Source organism: Oncorhynchus gorbuscha, linkage group LG11 (assembly GCF_021184085.1).
Source record: "Oncorhynchus gorbuscha isolate QuinsamMale2020 ecotype Even-year linkage group LG11, OgorEven_v1.0, whole genome shotgun sequence".
Taxonomy (NCBI): domain Eukaryota; kingdom Metazoa; phylum Chordata; class Actinopteri; order Salmoniformes; family Salmonidae; genus Oncorhynchus; species Oncorhynchus gorbuscha.
This window is the reverse complement of record NC_060183.1, coordinates 85,947,488-85,965,838: the sequence shown is the minus strand read 5'-3', so window position 1 is coordinate 85,965,838 and position 18,351 is coordinate 85,947,488. Positions and strand designations below refer to the sequence as shown.

General features: G+C 45.4%; 1 pseudogene; it reads left to right on the top strand.

Annotated features, from left to right (window-relative positions):
- LOC124047742 overlaps positions 1 to 18,351 on the top strand; it is a 114,574-nt pseudogene that overhangs the window by 50,614 nt on the left and 45,609 nt on the right.

Genomic DNA, 18,351 nt, shown 5'->3' with positions numbered 1-18,351 from the left:
GTATGGTCAGGGCATGAGTTGGGGTGGGCAGTCTGTTTGTTTTAGTATGGTCAGGGCATGAGTTGGGGTGGGCAGTCTATGTTTGTTTTAGTATGGTCAGGGCGTGAGTTGGGGTGGGCAGTCTGTTTGTTTTAGTATGGTCAGGGCGTGAGTTGGGGTGGGCAGTCTGTTTGTTTTAGTATGGTCAGGGCGTGAGTTGGGGTGGGCAGTCTATGTTTGTTTTAGTATGGTCAGGGTGTGAGTTGGGGTGGGCAGTCTGTTTGTTTTAGTATGGGCAGGGCGTGAGTTGGGGTGGGCAGTCTATGTTTGTTTTAGTATGGTCAGGGCGTGAGTTGGGGTGGGCAGTCTGTTTGTTTTAGTATGGTCAGGGCGTGAGTTGGGGTGGGCAGTCTATGTTTGTTTTAGTATGGTCAGGGTGTGAGTTGGGGTGGGCAGTCTGTTTGTTTTAGTATGGTCAGGGCGTGAGTTGGGGTGGGCAGTCTATGTTTGTTTTAGTATGGTCAGGGCGTGAGTTGGGGTGGGCAGTCTATGTTTGTTTTAGTATGGTCAGGGTGTGAGTTGGGGTGGGCAGTCTGTTTGTTTTAGTATGGTCAGGGCGTGAGTTGGGGTGGGCAGTCTATGTTTGTTTTAGTATGGTCAGGGCGTGAGTTGGGGTGGGCAGTCTGTGTGTTTTAGTATGGTCAGGGCGTGAGTTGGGGTGGGCAGTCTATGTTTGTTTTAGTATGGTCAGGGCGTGAGTTGGGTTGCTAAGTTAGTTAGCTAGCTAGTTAATGTGAGCCTACTGGGCTACATCTTGGCTACATATTGAACTTCAACCGTCTCAGGCACAATATATTAATTAATGGCTAGATCAGAATCGCCATCATAACCATTGGCCTGGACAGATAATGAAGTCAAAACCACAAGTCCAAATCCCCATATCCATCCATGGTTTAGGAAAGGGACCTTTTTAGCAAGCTAGTTACTGCTCTAGAGCGATTTTCTAGGTTAGCTAGCCAGCTATTGTCGTTCTTTTAACGCAACGTAACGTAATCAACACTGCTAGCTAGCCAGCTAGCCCCCGAATAGCAGCACTGTAGAAACTATTACACTCAACGGAACGACTTGATTAGTGTAGTGTCAACAACGCAGCCACTGCCAGCTAGCCTACAAAGTCAACAACGCAGCCACTGCCAGCTAGCCTACTTCAGCAGTACTGTATCATTTTAATCATTTTAGTCAATAAGATTCTTGCTACGTAAGCTTAACTTTCTGAACATTCGAGACGTGTAGTCCACTTGTCATTCCAATCTCCTTTGCATTAGCGTAGCCTCTTCTGTAGCCTGTCAACTATGTGTCTGTCTATCCCTGTTCTCTCCTCTCTGCACAGACCATACAAACGCTCCACACCGCGTGGCCGCGGCCACCCTAATCTGGTGGTCCCAGCGCGCACGACCCACGTGGAGTTCCAGGTCTCCGGTAGCCTCTGGAACTGCCGATCTGCGGCCAACAAGGCAGAGTTCATCTCAGCCTATGCCTCCCTCCAGTCCCTCGACTTCTTGGCACTGACGGAAACATGGATCACCACAGATAACACTGCCACTCCTACTGCTCTCTCTTCGTCCGCCCACGTGTTCTCGCACACCCCGAGAGCTTCTGGTCAGCGGGGTGGTGGCACCGGGATCCTCATCTCTCCCAAGTGGTCATTCTCTCTTTCTCCCTTACCCATCTGTCTATTGCCTCCTTTGAATTCCATGCTGTCACAGTTACCAGCCCTTTCAAGCTTAACATCCTTATCATTTATCGCCCTCCAGGTTCCCTCGGAGAGTTCATCAATGAGCTTGATGCCTTGATAAGCTCTTTTCCTGAGGACGGCTCACCTCTCACAGTTCTGGGCGACTTTAACCTCCCCACGTCTACCTTTGACTCATTCCTCTCTGCCTCCTTCTTTCCACTCCTCTCCTCTTTTGACCTCACCCTCTCACCTCCCCCCCTACTCACAAGGCAGGCAATACGCTCGACCTCATCTTTACTAGATGCTGTTCTTCCACTAACCTCATTGCAACTCCCTCCAAGTCTCCGACCACTACCTTGTATCCTTTTCCCTCTCGCTCTCATCCAACACTTCCCACACTGCCCCTACTCGGATGGTATCGCGCCGTCCCAACCTTCGCTCTCTCTCCCCCGCTACTGTTTCCTCTTCCATCCTATCATCTCTTCCTTCTGCTCAAACCTTCTCCAACCTATCTCCTGATTCTGCCTCCTCAACCCTCCTCTCCTCCCTTTCTGCATCCTTTGACTCTCTATGCCCCCTATCCTCCAGGCCGGCTCGGTCCTCCCCTCCCGCTCCGTGGCTCGACGACTCATTGCGAGCTCACAGAACAGGGCTCCGGGCAGCCGAGCGGAAATAGAGGAAAACTCGCCTCCCTGCGGACCTGGCATCCTTTCGCTCCCTCCTCTCTACATTTTCCTCTTCTGTCTCTGCTGCTAAAGCCACTTTCTACCACTCTAAATTCCAAGCTTCTGCCTCTAACCATAGGAAGCTCTTTGCCACCTTCTCCTCCCTCCTGAATCCTCCTCCCCTTCCCCCCCTCCTCCCTCTCTGCAGATGACTTCGTCAACCATTTTGAAAAGAAGGTCGACGACATCCGATCCTCGTTTGCTAAGTCAAACGGCACCGCTGGTTCTGCTCACACTGCCCTACCCTGTGCTCTGACCTCTTTCTCCCCTCTCTCTCCAGATGAAATCTTGCGTCTTGTGACGGCCGGCCGCCCAACAACCTGCCCGCTTGACCCTATCCCCTCCTCTCTTCTCCAGACCATTTCCGGAGACCTTCTCCCTTACCTCACCTCGCTCATCAACTCATCCCTGACCGCTGGCTACGTCCCTTCCGTCTTCAAGAGAGCGAGAGTTGCACCCCTTCTGTAAAAACCTACACTCGATCCCTCCGATGTCAACAACTACAGACCAGTATCCCTTCTTTCTTTTCTCTCCAAAACTCTTGAACGTGCCGTCCTTGGCCAGCTCTCCCGCTATCTCTCTCAGAATGACCTTCTTGATCCAAATCAGTCAGGTTTCAAGACTAGTCATTCAACTGAGACTGCTCTTCTCTGTATCACGGAGGCGCTCCGCACCGCTAAAGCTAACTCTCTCTCCTCTGCTCTCATCCTTCTAGACCTATCGGCTGCCTTCGATACTGTGAACCATCAGATCCTCCTCTCCACCCTCTCCGAGTTAGGCATCTCCGGCGCGGCCCACGCTTGGATGGCGTCCTACCTGACAGGTCGCTCCTACCAGGTGGCGTGGCGAGAATCTGTCTCCTCACCACGCGCTCTCACCACTGGTGTCCCGCAGGGCTCTGTTCTAGGCCCTCTCCTATTCTCGCTATGCACCAAGTCACTTGGCTCTGTCATAACCTCACATGGTCTCTCCTATCATTGCTATGCAGACGACACACAATTAATCTTCTCCTTTCCCCTTCTGATGACCAGGTGGCGAATCGCATCTCTGCATGTCTGGCAGACCTATCAGTGTGGATGACGGATCACCACCTCAAGCTGAACCTCGGCAAGACGGAGCTGCTCTTCCTCCCGGGAAGGACTGCCCGTTCCATGATCTCGCCATCACGGTTGACAACTCCATTGTGTCCTCCTCCCAGAGCGCTAAGAACCTTGGCGTGATCCTGGACAACACCCTGTCGTTCTCAACTAACATCAAGACGGTGGCCCGTTCCTGTAGGTTCATGCTCTACAACATCCGCAGAGTACGACCCTGCCTCACACAGGAAGCGGCGCAGGTCCTAATCCAGGCACTTGTCATCTCCCGTCTGGATTACTGCAACTCGCTGTTGGCTGGGCTCCCTGCCTGTGCCATTAAACCCCTACAACTCATCCAGAACGCCGCAGCCCGTCTGGTGTTCAACCTTCCCAAGTTCTCTCACGTCACCCCGCTCCTCCGCTCTCTCCACTGGCTTCCAGTTGAAGCTCGTATCCGCTACAAGACCATGGTGCTTGCCTACGGAGCTGTGAGGGGAACGGCACCTCAGTACCTCCAGGCTCTGATCAGGCCCTACACCCAAACAAGGGCACTGCGTTCATCCACCTCTGGCCTGCTCGCCTCCCTACCACTGAGGAAGTACAGTTCCCGCTCAGCCCAGTCAAAACTGTTCGCTGCTCTGGCCCCCCCAATGGTGGAACAAACTCCCTCACGACGCCAGGACAGCGGAGTCAATCACCACCTTCCGGAGACACCTGAAACCCCACCTCTTTAAGGAATACCTAGGATAGGATAAGTAATCCTTCTCACCCCCCCTTTAAGATTTAGATGCACTATTGTAAAGTGACTGTTCCACTGGATGTCATAAGGTGAATGCACCAATTTGTAAGTCGCTCTGGATAAGAGCGTCTGCTAAATGACTTAAATGTAAAATGTAAATGAAGGACATCAACATAATGAAGTCAAAACCACAAGTCCAAATCCCCATATCCATCCATGGTTTAGGAAAGGGACGATTTAGCAAACTAGCTACTGCAGGACATCAACACAAGCAGACCAGAAACAAACACGTTTTTCTGACAATGATGTTTTGCTTAGGATGTGATTTGATTGGTCTGGTCTCCCTTGGGGGGGTGTTTTGCTGCGCTAGGACAACCCATAGCTGAGCTCAACTGATTGGCTAATTATTTTATTTATTTTTTATCAAGGGAGACCAAATGCTTACTGGCATCAATCAATCAAATGCTTCAGCAGTAACATGTCATACTATTTTGGTCCAGACAACATCATATACATGGGCTACACATACTGAGACAGAGGGGGCGCTGTTTCCCTCGCTAAGATGATTTCTCTGGTGATGTTCCTGCCAGTTGCGAATTAATGGAAAACTATGAAAACACAAAGATAGAGATGAAAGCATCGAGCTAAAGGCTGCTGATTTTAAGGAGCAGGAGACTAATCTGGGCGCTTATAAGAAATCCCACTATGGCCTCAGACAAACCATCAAACAAGCAAAGCGTCTATACAGGATTAAGATTAAATCGTACTAGACCGACTCTGAAGCTCGCCGGATGTGGCAGGGCTTGAAAACTATTACGGACTACAATGGGAAACCCAGCCGCGAGCTGCCCAGTGACGTGAGTCTACCAGACAAGCTAAATGCCTTTTATGCTTGCCTCGAGAAAAGCAACACTGAAGCATGCACGAGAGCACCAGCTGTTCTGGATGACTGTGTGATAATGCTCTCGGTAGCCGATGTGAACAAAACCTTTAAACAGGTCAAGATTCACAAAGCCTCTGGGCCAGACGGATTACAAGGACGTGTACTCAAAGCATGCAAGGCCAACTGGCAAGTGTCTTCATTAACATTTTCAACCTCTCCCTGACCGAGTTAGTAATACCTACATGTTTCAAGCAGACCAGCATAGTCCCTATGCCCAAGGAAGCGAAGTAGGCCTGCCTAAATGATTACCACCCCGTGGGACTTACGTTGGTAGCCATGAAGTGCAATGAAAGGTGGTCATGGCTCACATCAGCAGCATCCTCCTGGACACCCTAGACCCACTCCAATTCGCATCCCGCCCCAACAGATCCACAGATGATGTGGATCTACACTGCCCTTTCTCACCTGGACAAAAGGAACACCTCTGTGAGAATGCTATTCATTGACTACAGCTCAGCTTTCAACACCATAGTGCCCACGAAGCACTATGGTAGGGAACAACACATCTGCCACGCTGATCCTTAACACTGGGGCCCCTCAGGGGTGTGTACTTAGTCCCCTCCTGTATACCCTGTTCACACACGACTGCGTGGCCAAACATGACTCCAACACCATCATTAAGTTTGCTGACGACACAACAGTGGTAGGCCTGAACACTGACAACGATGAGATGGCCTATAGGGAGAAGGTCAGAATACTGGCAGTGTGGTGCCAGGACAACAACCACTCCCTCAATGTGAGCAAGACTAATGAACTGAGCGTGGACTACAGGAAAAGGCAGGTTGAACAGGCCCCCATTAACATTGACGGAGCTGTAGTGGATCGGGTCGAGAGTTTCAAGTTCCTTGGTGTCCACATCACCAACAAACTATCACGGTCCAAACATACCAAGACAGTCGTGAAGAGGGCACCACAAAACCTCTTCCCCCTCAGGAGACCACTATGGCATGGGTCCCCAGATCCTCGAAAGGTTCTACAGCTGCACCATCAAGAGCACCCTGACCGGTTGCATCACCACCTGGTGTGACAACTGCTCGGCATCTGATCGTATGGCGCTACAGAGGGTAGTGCGAACGGCCCAGTACATCACTGGGGCTAATATTTTCTGAAATAAAGGCACAGTCAGCGAATTATAAATATAAAATTACAGTGAATTATAAATGAATTATAAATTATACATTAAATAATCTGTCTGTAAACAATTGTTGGAAAAATGACTTGTGTCATGCACAAAGTAGATGTCCTAACCGACTTGCCAAAACTATAGTTCGTTAACAAGACATTTGTGGAGTGGTTGAAAAACGAGTTTTAATGACTCCAACCTAAGTGTATGTAAATGTCCGACTTCAACTATAAACCTCATAAAGTATGTAACCTCATTATTGTTTTTCTTATTGTGTTACTTTTTTTATTATTACCTTCTTTTACGAAGTATTTTCTAAACTCTTCTTGAACTGCATTGTTGGTTAATTAACGGCTTGTAGTAAGTCAGCATTTCACTGGTCAAGTCTACACTTGTTCTATTCGGCACATGAGACAAATAAAGTTTGATTTGATTTGAAAGATACATTATTTAATCATTTTAATTAATTAATTGGTTAAATATTTGAGGAAGCCTGATTCCATTTGGCATCCGTGAATACACACCACTGCTAATGATATTGATACCTTATTTTTTTTCGCAAACCACTTAAAAGCTCTCGGGGGGAAAATAAGCACACACATACACACAATTCACTATTGTAATTCACTATGTGGTTGGTTCCTTGAAGCTCACTGCTTTCTGACGAGGGAGAGTCACTGGTCAACGAGACCAAATTGGAGTTTTGTCTTTTTTCAGCTGCAATTTTACCAAAACGTGAACTGTCCGGTGACAAATGTTTTTTTTTTCAGTACAAGTGGCAAGAAGGGTAAACCCGCGGGCGCCTGCGTTAGTGGATTTTTTTAGCAGACATTTGGAGAGTGTCTAGTGGATGAAAGAAGAAAGAGAATAGCGGATGTTTTTTCCAGATCAAATGGATTTTAATGGAATTTATTTTTGGAAGATATCATATTTTACTAACAGAAAATGAGATGGAACCTAACAATAATTTATGAATAATACCCAAACTGTAACGACGTGTTGATCATTCCCAAATCTGCATTGTTTTTCTTAATATGTTATCTTTCATTAACCTGCAAACCAAACGGAAACTCAATCATTTTCTTATAGAAATGCATTTATTCATAATATTTTTAGTTGAAAAGCTGCAGGTTTGGCCAATATTTTTGTGTGCGTGAGTTATGGCCGCGCTCCCTCCTGTTGGTGTCTGACCTCATTACATGGGAGACGGAGAGATCTAACCGGTGCTGCGCTGGGACATAAAGAGGGGCAGGGGAACGAGGGAGATCCGTTTTTCGGTGTGGTCGGAGGTCCCTGTTGCGTGATGACGGGGCTCGGGATTTGGTTTGCGTTTGTCCGGTTTGTGCTGCTCCCGTTGCTCGCACCATGCACCTTGCTGTTGTGCGTTCTGATTCCAGTGTGTCTCTCCCACCCGCAGCCTTGTCAAATCCTCAATCGGATTGGGCACACGGTGCGCGTGGGGGCCCTGCAACTGCAGCCGCGGCTCTTCAGCCACGTTTCCACCTTCAGAGGCGGTAAAGAAGCCCCTGTCCCGGTTGATGAATGGGATATACACGGCGGCACGAGGGAAGCAGTGGAAAGACAGTTGGAAAATATTACCAAAAGTGTCAATGAACACGATTTACGCAGCCCAGGGACTAGGGCGTCGATACACAGCCAACACAAGGACAGGGGGGGTAAAAGTAAGAACATGTACAAACAGAACGAGAGTGAGAGAAGTGTGTTCATGCCGAGGGAGTCGATCCTATTAGCCACGGAGACGTTGAATCGCATGGCCGGTCTGTTACCATATAACCTCTCACTGGAGGTAGTGATGGCTGTGGACGCGGGGCTCGGGGAATTACCCACGTTCTCCTCCTCTACCCCGGTCTGTGAAGACCCCATGTCGTTTCTGCAGAGTATTTGTCATACTGTTATAGTCCAAGGAGTTTCTGCTATGATGGCTTTCCCTCAGACCAGGGACGAGCTGGTGGAGTTGGAATTCATCGCGTCAGCGCTTCAGATTCCTGTCATCAGTGTTGTCCAGAACGAATTCAAACGGCAGAGTAAGGTAAGGCAGATCATGTCTGTTGGCTTAAACACTGATGAAATATTAACATAATATTATCTTTGCCGTGTGTGGGCTATGAACAAAGCCCTCAAGTTTAGAAAGTACAACCATGGACAGTTGAAGAAGGAACGGTGTGCTTTTGTTAATTCAGCATCACGGACAGCACTCCCCGTGCTGCTTTTGGGATTTCAACTCGACGAGTAAATGTTTGTATTTTTTATCAACTTGTCCTGTGTAACGTGGGCAGCTAAATTCACACTCTATAAACAATCTATCCCACAAATATCACAACACACACACACACACACACACACACACACACACACACACACACACACACACACACACACACACACACACACACACACACACACACACACACACACACACACACACACACACACACACACACACACACACACACACACACACACACACACACACACACACACACAACTTTTATTTTTTGCACTAGCACTACACAACTGTATAAAATAAACTAAGCTTGAAGATGGATTAGTTATTTGAATTAGCTGTGTAGTGCCTGGGGCAAAAACCCCGGGGTCTCTCTCTATCAGTCTCTATCCCAGCATCATGGCAGCATAGTGGTGAGATCTACACCCCCTGGGATCTCTCTGTTAGTCTCTACCCCAGCATCATGGCAGCATAGTGGTTAGATCTACACCCCCTGGGATCTCTCTGTTAGTCTCTACCCCAGCACTGTGGCAGCATAGTGGTTAGATCTACACCCCCTGGGATCTCTCTGTTAGTCTCTACCCCAGCATCATGCCAGCATAGTGGTTGGATCTACACCCCCTGGGTTCTCTCTCCCAGTACCTGCTCATGATGCTTGGTTAGAGACAAACAGAGAGAGATCCCAGGAGGCATTTTAATAGCTATATACTGCCACCTGCTATGTTTCAACAGCACAGCAAAACACATAGCGACATAGTGAACTACGCTTTCATTGGTTTTTCTGTATTCTTACTATTTTCTACATTGTAGAATAATAGTGAAAACATCCAAACTATAAGATAACACATATGGAATCAGGTAGTAGCCCCAAAAGTGTTCAAAATATATGTTATATTTGAGACTCTTCAGAGTAGTCACCCTTTGCCTTATTGACAGCTTTGCACACCCTTGGCATTCTCTCAACCAGCTTCATGAGGAATGTTCTTCCAACAGTCTTGAAAGAGTTCCCACATATGCTGAGCACTTGTTGGCTGCTTTTCCTTCACTCTGCGGTCCAACTCATCTCAAACCATCTCAAATGGTTTGAGGTCGGGTGATTGTGGAGGCCAGGTCATCTGATGCAGAGCTCCATCGCTCTCCTTGGTCAAATAGACAGCCTGGAGGTGTGTTTTGGGTCATTGTCCTGTTGAAAAACAAATGATAGTCCCACTAAGCGCAAACCAGATGGGATGGTATATCGCTGCAGAGTACTGTGGTAGCCATGCAAGTTAAGTGTCCCTTGAATCCTAAATAAATCAACGACAGTATCACCAGAAAAGCACCCACACAACATCACAACACCTCCTCCATGCTTCACAGTGGGAACCACACACCATCACACCACCTCCATGCTTCACGGTGGGAACCACACACCATCACACCACCTCCATGCTTCACGGTGGGAACCACACACCATCACACCACCTCCATGCTTCACGGTGGGAACCACACACCATCACACCACCTCCATGCTTCACAGTGGGAGCCACACACCATCACACCACCTCCTCCATGCTTCACAGTGGGAGCCACACACCATCACACCACCTCCATGATTCACGGTGGGAACCACACACCATCACACCACCTCCATGCTTCACAGTGGGAGCCACACAACATCACAACACCTCCTCCATGCTTCACAGTGGGAACCACACACCATCACACCACCTCCTCCATGCTTCACAGTGGGAACCACACACCATCACACCTCCTCCATGCTTCACAGTGGGAGCCACACACCACCACACCATCAGACCTCCTCCTACATGCTTCACGGTGGGAACCACACACCATCACACCATCAGACCTCCTCCATGCTTCACGGTGGGAACCACACACCATCACACCATCAGACCTCCTCCTCCATGCTTCACAGTGGGAGCCACACATGCAGAGATCATCCGTTCACCTACTCAGCGTCTCACAAAGACACGGTAGTTGGAACCAAAAATCGAAATTTGGACTCATCAGACTAAAGGACAGATTTCCACCGATCTGACATTCCATTGCTTGTTTTTCTTGGCCCAAGCAAGTCTCTTCTTATTATTGGAGTCCTTTAGTAGTGGTTTCTTTGCAGCAATTCAACCATGAAGGCCTGATTCACACAGTCTCTTCTGAACAGTTGATGTTGAGATGTGTCTGTAACTTGAACTCTGAAGCATTTATTTGGGCTGCAATTTCTGAGGCTTGTAACTCTAATGAACTCTGGGTCTTCCTTTCCTATAGGGGTCCTCATTAGAGCCAGTTTCATCATAGCGCTTCATGGTTTTTGCGACTGCACTTTTCTCTTTGCCTATATGAGCTGTTCTTGCCATAATATGGACTTGGTCTTTTACCAAATATGGCTATCTTCTGTATACCACCCCTACCTTATCACAACACAACTCAAATGCATTCAGATGGATAGAAAATTAACTTTTAACAAGGCACACGTGTTAATTAAAATGCATTCCAGGTGACTACCTCATGAAGCTGGTTAAGAGAATGCCAAGAGTGTGCAAAGCTGTTATTTACACATGTTAAGTTTGCTGAAAATAAACTCAGTTGACAGTGTGAGGACATCATTTTTTTGCTGAGTTTACAAAATAAATAATTATACCTTAAACTCCTAAAACTTCAATTCAAATAGCTAAATGATCCTTGGTATGACCATTGTAAAACAATTCCATATGTTAGCTTAGCATAACCCTCCCCCAAAGTCCTCTACATTGTTAAATGCAAGAATATCTAGCCTGAGTGCCCGTCTGGTCGTGCTATCATGCTAACTCCTTGTCACTAATTGCCATGCCAATAACATCACCAGATTTGGCAAGAGCACTAACCGACATGGACCCACATTAAGGAATCTCCCCTCTCTGGAGACACTGGTGGAAGTGTTACTTGAACATAGGGGTTTTGGGGAAAGTTAGTTTTATAGTGGGGTTTAGCACCAGGGCTGGTGATGGAGGCTAAGGATATAACGTTTAGTTGGAGACGGAATCTACAGCTGCCAGTATACAGAGGCAATCCATCCATTTGCTTTTAGAATGTTAATTGCTGACAATCCATCCATTTGTCAGATCATTGAGAATGTTAATTGCTGACAGGTTCTGGAACCATATCCTTTGTCAGATCATTGATTGAGTTTGTTTATTGCTGACAGGTTCTGGAACCATATCCTTTGTCAGAACCATCAGATCATTGATTGAGTTTGTTTCTGGAATCTCCTTTGTCAGATAATTGATTGAGTTTGTTAATTGCTGACAGGTTCTGGAACCATATCCTTTGTCAGATCATTGATTGAGTTTGTTAATTGCTGACAGGTTCTGGAACCATCTCCTTTGTCAGATAATTGATTGAGTTTGTTTATTGCTGACAGGTTCTGGAACCATCTCCTTTGTCAGATAATTGATTGAGTTTGTTTATTGCTGACAGGTTCTGGAACCATCTCCTTTGTCAGATAATTGATTGAGTTTGTTTATTGCTGACAGGTTCTGGAACCATCTCCTTTGTCAGATAATTGATTGAGTTTGTTTATTGCTGACAGAACCATCATTTGATTGAGTTTGTTTATTGCTTTCTGGAACCATCTCCGTTGTTAGATATTGATTGAGTTTGTTTATTGCTGACAGGTTCTGGAACCATCTCCTTTGTCAGATCATTGATTGAGTTTGTTTATTGCTGACCAACCATCTCCTTTGTCAGATCATTGATTGAGTTTGTTTATTGCTGACAGGTTCTGGAACCATCTCCGTTGTTAGATCATTTAATTCTTCTGCTAGTATTTCTGTCACACTCTACAGGACCCATTTAGGCTCGGTAGTAAATTATGCAGATGAATAAGGATTGTTGAATTTCCATGTTAATGGATGATTAAACCAATTGAGGCAATTAGACAAATCTTGATCATTTAGTGATTTTGCATTAGGCAGAATTTAGGATCATTTTGCCTAATATAAAACTTGCTGACCTCTGGAAGGAAACTAACCACAGCATTGATCTTTCGGCTCCTTTACAAACTACTGCCAAAGTCAGTGCTAGAAGTACAGACATCAGAGGACTACAAGTACAGACATCAGGACTACAAGTACAGACACCAGAGGACTACAAGTACAGACATCAGAGAACTACAAGTACAGACACCAGAGGACTACAAGTACAGACACCAGAGGACTACAAGTACAGATATCAGAGGACTACAAGTACAGATATCCGAGGACTACAAGTACAGACATCAGAGGACTACAAGTACAGACATCCGATGACTACAAGTACAGACACCAGGACTACAAGTACAGACACAACAAGTACAGACACCAGAGGACTACAAGTACAGACATCAGAGAACTACACGTACAGACACAACAAGTACAGACATCAGAGGACTACAAGTACAGACACCAGAGGACTACAAGTACAGACATCAGAGGACTACAGTACAGACACCAGAGGACTACAAGTACAGACACCAGAGGACTACAAGTACAGACACCAGATGACTACAAGTACAGACACCAGAGGACTACAAGTACAGACACCAGAGGACTACAAGTACAGACACCAGAGGACAACAAGTACAGACACCAGAGGACAACAAGTACAGACACCAGAGGACAACAAGTACAGACACCAGAGGACTACAAGTACAGACATCAGATAACTACAAGTACAGACATCCGAGGACTACAAGTACAGATATCAGAACTACAAACATCAGTCTCTGTATTATTATTTATTTATTTGGACAATGTACAACAGGAACATACAGTACCAGTCAACAGTTTGGACACACCTACTGGACACACCTACTGGACACACCTACTGGACACACCTACTGGACACACCTACTCATTCAAGTGTGATTCCTTATTTGTTCTATTTTCTACATTGTAGAATAATAGTGAAGACATCACAACTATGAATTAACACATGGAATCATGTAGTAACCAAGAAAGTGTCGTGGAAATTTCCTCTATTTACCAAATCATGGGAGCAAACCACACACACAAGTCAGAGTTAGTTATCAAAGTCCATCTTTAATTATATGAGCTCTATCACAAACCTGTGACTCTCAGGAATTCAGTGTCTCTCAGTGAATTCTCTGAGAGCCCCTTCTGCATTGCAACTGCGATCCTTTATAGCAAAGATATACAGGATAAGACAGCATCGGCATAATTCATTGTTCAGCTTTGTCTCGTTTCTCAAACTCCAGAACCATAAACCAATCCTCCATATCAACAGGCATATATCAAATTGTCATTTAGATACAACCAATTCTAAATACAACCAATCCTGGAGAAGATCACAGAGACACACTGACTGGCACACAGACATTGTGGAGCAAAAGATATGTTTACACATGATGACACTTTGACCTCTCCCCTCTCTGCAGCCCATGCAACTTAGTCTTGACATAGAACAGATAACTGCAACCTCGCCACAGTATCATACAAAAATACCATTCTAATGAGAAGTAACTTACAAACATATGATGAATATAAAACATCTTACCTATGTTACCAACAAATTCTGATTATGGCCACAACAAAAGTGTTAAACAAATCAAAATACATTTGATATTTGATATTATTTAAAGTAGCCACCTTTTGCTTTGATGACAGCTTTGCACACTCGTGGCATTCTCTCAACCAGCTTCATGAGGTAGTCACCTGGAATGCATTTCAATTAACAGGTGTGCCTTGTTAACATTTATTTTGTCAAATTCTGTCGTCCTTAATGTGTTTGAGCCAATCAGTTGTGTTGTGATAAGGTAGGGGTGGTATACAGAAGATAGCCATATTTGGTAAAAGACCAAGTCCATATTATGGCAAGAACAGCTCAAATAAGCAAAGAGAAATGACAGTCCATCATTACTTTAAGACATGAAGGTCAGTAAATCCAGAACATTTCAAGAACTTTGAAAGTTTCCTCAAAAACAGTTGCAAAAACCATCAAGCGCTATGATGAATCTGGCTCTAATGAGGACCGCCACAGGAAAGGAAGACCCAGAGTTACCTCTGCTGCAGAGGATAAGTTCATTAGAGTTTCCAGCCTCAGAAATTGCAGCCCAAATAAATGTTCAAGTGTTCAAGTAACAGAGTTCAACATCAACTGTTCAGAGGAGACTGAATCAGGCCTTCATGGTCGAATTGCTGAAAATAAACCACTACTAAAAGGACACCAATAAGAAGAAGAGACTTGCTTGGGCCAAGAAACACAAGCAATGGACATTAGACCGGTGGAAATCTGTCCTTTAGTCTGATGAGTCCAAATGTGCGATTTTTGGTTCCAACCGCCCTGTCTTTGTGAGATGCAGAGTAGGTGAACAGATGATCTCAGAATGTGTGGTTCCCAGCATGAAGCATGGAGGAGGAGGTGTGATGTTGTGTGGGTGCTTTGCTGGTGATACGGTCAGTGATTTATTTAGGATTCAAGGCACACTTAACTAGCATGGCTACCACAGTACTCTTCAGCGATATACCATCCCATCTGGTTTGCGCTTAGTGGGACTATCATTTGTTTTTCAACAGAACAATGACCCAAAACACACCTCCAGGCTGAGTAAGGGCTGTTTGACCAAGAAGGAGAGTGATGGAGCTCTGCATCAGATGACCTGGCCTCCACAATCACCCGACCGCAACCCAATTGTGGTGGTTTGGGATGAGTTGGACCACAGCGTGGAGGAAACGCAGCCAACAAGTGCTCAGCATATGTGGGAACTCCTTAAATACTGTTGGAAAAGCATTCCAGGTGAAGCTGGTTGAGAGAATGCGAAGAGTGTTCAAAACTGTCATCAAGGCAAAGGGTGGCTACTTTGAAGAATCTAAAATATATTTTGATTTGTTTAACTCTTTTTTTGGTTACTACATAACTCCATGTGTGTTATTTCATAGTTTTGACGTTTTCACTGTTATTCTGCAATGTAGAAAATCGTACAAATAAAGAAAAGCCTTAAATGAGTAGGTGTGTCCAAACTTCTGACTGGTACTGTAAGTCTCAGTAAACAGAGAAATTATGCATTGCACCAGATTTAGCAAAGTGAAAGAGAGTGAGAGAGAGACAGGAAGAGGGAGAGGATGAACAAGGGGGTGGAGGAAGAGAGGATAGTAACAGTAGCAGTATGATGACTCACACATCTACTGTGATAATGACATGTTTTAAATCAATACAAAAGGTTTCAGTCCAAGTCCAGCTACTTCTCTGGAGCCATAAAATATATGGTATATGGTAGCGGTAACTAGGAATGGACAATAAGTGTTTTTGTGTAGAACGAATGACTGACTGAAGACAGGGTGGTCCGACATTTGTGTAGTTGAGTTTGTTTCTGCGGCTACATGTACTCTTAACAACGTGATGAAACTTTGTTGCTCCTTGCTGAAAAAAAATGGTGTTGTAGCAAACGAGTCTTCGGTTGCCTAGCTAATGCCCCCCTCCCTGTAGCAGCAGTACACAGAAAAATAGAATGAATTGAACCTCTAACCCTGGTAAATAGAATGAATAGAACCTGTAACCCTGTTAATATGACTTCTAAATAGAATGAATAGAACCTCTAACCCTGGTAAATAAATAGAATGAATAGAACCTCTAACCCTGGTAAATAGAATGAATTGAACCTCTAACCCTGGTAAATAGAATGAATAGAACCTCTAACCCTGGTAAATAGAATGAATTGAACCTCTAACCCTGGTAATATGACTTCTAAATAGAATGAATAGAACCTCTAACCCTGGTAAATAGAATGAATTGAACCTCTAACCCTGGTAAATAGAATGAATTGAACCTCTAACCCTGGTAAATAGAATGAATAGAACCTCTAACCCTGGTAATATGACTTCTAAATAGAATGAATAGAACCTGTAACCCTGGAAATATGACTTCTAAATAGAATGAATAGAACCTGTAACCCTGGTAATATGACTTCTAAATAGAATGAATAGAACCTCTAACCCTGGTAATATGACTGGTAAATAGAATGAATAGAACCTCTAACCCTGGTAATATGACTGGTAAATAGAATGAATAGTATTGGTACTGGAATTGTGATGTAATAATTTCCATGGTAATTTTATAATGTTCAATCAAATGATGTTAACTGATGTTGCTCATGTAATGGCCACCAGTCCACTTCCTGCTTTTACTTCCTACTTTGCTCTTTGTAGTGGCCACCAGTCCACTTCCTGCTTTTACTTCCTACTTTGCTCATGTAATGGCCACCAGTCCACTTCCTGCTTTTACTTCCTACTTTGCTCTTTGTAGTGGCCACCAGTCCACTTCCTGCTTTTACTTCCTACTTTGCTCTTTGTAGTGGCCACCAGTCCACTTCCTGCTTTTACTTCCTACTTTGCTCTTTGTAGTGGCCACCAGTACACTTCCTGCTTTTACTTCCTACTTTGCTCTTTGTAGTGGCCACCAGTCCACCCATTATGCCATCATTGACTTGAATGGGGACGCCCGTTCTATTGATTCCGTTTCTATGGCAGCACATGTAGTGAGGAGTGAAGGAGAGTTGAGAGAAGGCCAAGATTGTGCAAAGCTGTCATCAAGGCAAAGGGTGGCTACTTTGAAGAATCTCCCATTCTAAAATAATTGTTTTATTTAAAAAAATACTTTTTTGGTTAATACATGATTCCATAAGTGTTATTTCATTGTTTTGATGTCTTCACTATTATTCTACAATGAAGAGAATAGTAAAAAACTTTGACTGGTACTGTATCTCTCGGTCTGCCTCCTCTCCTCCCTCTCTCCCTCCTTTCAGAACCCTCTCCATTTCCAGATGCCGATGCAGAACCCGGCCCTGCCCCAGGTGGAGCTGCTCTACTCCCTGCTGGTGATCAACAGCTGGTATGACGTCAGCCTCCTGCTCTGTCAGGAGTGGAACATTTCTAGCTTCCTTGTTCGTCTCCCGTAACAACACCAAGTTCCACCTGGGTTCTGTGGTCAACATCACCACCTACACTACCTCCTCTGGATCTCACCCCAACAGCTCTGTCTCCAAGGCTGCCTTCCAGACCTCTCTACAGGGATACCTGGAGTCCATCAAGGAGTCAACGTCTACAGTCGTAACATTCGGCTGCGACATCCGGGACATCAAGAGGATCTTTAACGTGGTGACCAAGCTGGGCCTGATGCTGCCAGAGTACCACTGGGTGTTGGGGGACACGCAGGACGTTGAGGAGCTGAGGACCGAGGGGCTGCCGGCGGGACTGCTGGCCCATGGCAGGATGGGGACTCCCTCCCTGGATCACTACGTACAGGATGGGCTGGAGCTGGTGGCCCGGGTGGTGGGGTCAGCTGCGTACCGCTCCCCTGAGCTCGCCCTCATCCCCTCCATCACAAACTGCATGGATACACAGAACAGCCAGACCAGGAACATGACCTCAGGGAAATATCTGTCTAGGTGCAGTACTGATGCTGATTCACTTCTCATATAAGCATTAATAAAGAAGATTGTGGTGATTTAATCCTAGTGGTTTAGGACAAAAGCTCTGTATTGGTCAATACCTGTAAATACATAACCTAGAGGACATACTGTATGTCTCTTGTAAAAATTCCACAACAACAAACTTACCAAAGCAGAGAGAGCTGAGATCCCCCTTACTGTCTCAAGTCAGGTGTCCTTAAAGGTAAAAAACAAACAAATGATAGACATATCTATTGTCTGACCACCTGATAGAGATATTTATTTATTTTACCTTAATTTAACTAGGTAAGTCAGTTAAGAACAAATTCTTATTTTCAATGACGGCCTGGGAACAGTAGGCTGAC